Here is a 2,684-nt window from a genome sequence, read left to right as displayed (position 1 = left end):
AGTAAGTCAGAGGCTCTCAACCCCTTTCTCTTTCCCTGGTCCCACTCACTCAGTCTCCCCCATTCTTTCTGCTTCTCTCTCAATTTTTCCCACCTATAGGCGATTGAAAATTTCACCGTCCCGCCTAAGAGGTATGTGCAAAATTCATTCCCTCCTAAGAGGTTTCCTAAGATTGAGAAAAAGTTTATCCAATGGAATACATCCAACTGGAACACATTGTTGGGCACATGATCTCTCTTCTCAAGAGAGGAGGGCTGATGTGGACAAGCCGTCACTAAAAGCAACCCATAACATTGTTACAATAAATCCAAACCAACCCGAAACCAAATCAAATCCTAATCAAAATTTCCTTATTGGTTTGGGTTTGGTTTTACTATTCCCACACCAAAATTGATTTAACCCAAACCCAAACTGACCCAAATTTGATCGATTGACACCCTTTATTTTACCTACAAGGAGGGTACTATGGTCAAACCCAATTGTAGCAAGTATGAAAGAATCTCTCTACAATTACTAGCTTACCCATATGAGGGCTGATGTGGCCAAGCCGAATAGTTAAACTATAAATGAAGGCACATAATAATTCAATTTGAACATTAAATCACTATAGTTATATACAAAGAATAATCATAGTAGAAGGTGACCCAAATCTTTAATAAAGAAGAAAAATGATATGAGATTATAGTTGTTTTTTAATGAAGGGGGTCGGGCTAGGTCGGACTACAATGAGTCGGTTCAGGTCAAGCCTATAGTTGATTGGTTCGGTCAGGCGCCCAACGGGTCTAGCCATTTGGCCAATAAAAATTTTCAATATGTCAACTCCAAAAAAAAAAAAAAAAAAAATTTGAAGTCAGGTTGTTTGAATGAATGAGAAATACTAACCCCCTTTTCATGAAAAATATGAAAAATCAATTTCATCTATTAATGCTTCAACACTTCTTGAAAAGGAGTGTCGAGCGTAACAAGCCAATTTGGAATTTGGATGTTAGAGTAGTTGCGAATGAAGGAATCACTACTTTAGTGGCAATTTTTGTTTGATACTAGCTTTGATAATGCTCTTTCACTTTTTTCTCATTTGGATGATACAGTTTATAATCGGGTCGATCGATTGTCGGGCTTTAATCCAGCTTCCTTAAATGGGCTTTAACCGGACTTTAACCGGGCTATAGACCTATTTAAGTTTAAACAAGCTTTAAACGTGCTTACCCTAAAATTATATTCTTAAGTGGGTTGAGATTATTATTATTCTTAAACAAAAAAAAAAAAGAGATTATGACCATTACAACTTACAAAATAAAGCTTAATTAAATAAAATCTTACTACAAAGCAAAGTGTAAGAAAGCTTAATTAGTTTCTTATAGTAGTGGCAAAATAGAAATTTTATGTAGTATTAAAGGGGTAGGGCTACAACGAGTCGGTTCAACTCAATCATATAAATGTATCAGTTCGATCAGGCGCCCGATGGGCTAGCTGGCTACACCATGAACGCCCATTTAGCCCGACAAGGTTAATAATAGGGCCGGTCTATGACCCTGGTACTATAAATGTGTTGGGTTCGATCGGGCCTACCGATGCAGGCTCAAAATTGACACCCCCTAATATATTCTACCATTATGATGCAAGAACTCCTCTTTTTCATATAGAGAACTTTCAGTATATTATTAAGCATGCATCCAAGACCCTTTTTTATTTTTTAATTTTTTTCTAACAATGGGTATCCAGACCTTCGCCTTGAATGGCTGAATCCAAGACCTATTTCAATATCTTATCAAGCATTAATCAACCTCATTCTATGTAAATCCTTAATCATATTTTCCCTTATGCTATGATACAATACCATACACATATAGGTCCCATCTTAGATATCATTTCATTACAAGGGGAGGATGTGGATTCCATCCGCCCAGGGTCATGATGTACATTTTTCCATTTCTAATAGTAACGGAAAAGCACCACATGAACAATGCCCGAAAACTTTTCTCCCTCAACCATCAAATTCCAAATTCTGAATGAATTTTCAAAATTAAAAAATAGAGAAACAACCCAAAATCACATCTGCCAGACGCGAATCTCATAATCTCCGCTTCTCCGGTTTCAACACTCAACCGTACCTAAATTAGAAAGACGGAAATGCTCCCATATAGTGCATTGCATATTACAAAGTTTTGAAATTTCAGGAAAAGTGGCTGCATCTCCGCAGCTTTCTCTCTCCCTCCTCTTCTTCCCTCTCTCTCTCTCTCTCTCTCTCTCTCTCTCTCTCTCTCTCTTACTGTTTCAGAATTTAGAATTCAAAATCATTCTTAGAGTACACTTACCACTCACTACAAACTTGTACAAAGGTCCTTAGGGTCTCACACCTCTCTCTCTCTCTCTCTCTCTTTCCTTCTCCTCCGTTCTCATCTCATCAAACCCTAATACCCATTTCCAGACCTTATCGTGTTTGGCGAACATGGGTAACAAGGAGAATCGCATGAGGGTTACCCTTGTTGCGATGAAGAGAGCCGCTTCTTCAATACCTGAGACTCCCGCAACTTCCTGTTACGAAGAAGCGAGCCATCTTGGGAGAGCTATATAACTTGCAGTCCATTGTTGTCTCCAATCAGACTTCGATTCTTGAGCCTCACAAGAAGGCCACTTCTTCCATGTCCAAAATGAAAATCCTGGAATCAGGTGATTAGATAAGG

The sequence above is a fragment of the Macadamia integrifolia genome, unplaced genomic scaffold (genome assembly GCF_013358625.1).
Source record: "Macadamia integrifolia cultivar HAES 741 unplaced genomic scaffold, SCU_Mint_v3 scaffold459, whole genome shotgun sequence".
In the NCBI taxonomy this organism is placed as follows: domain Eukaryota; kingdom Viridiplantae; phylum Streptophyta; class Magnoliopsida; order Proteales; family Proteaceae; genus Macadamia; species Macadamia integrifolia.
Note: the sequence above shows the minus strand (reverse complement) of the source record.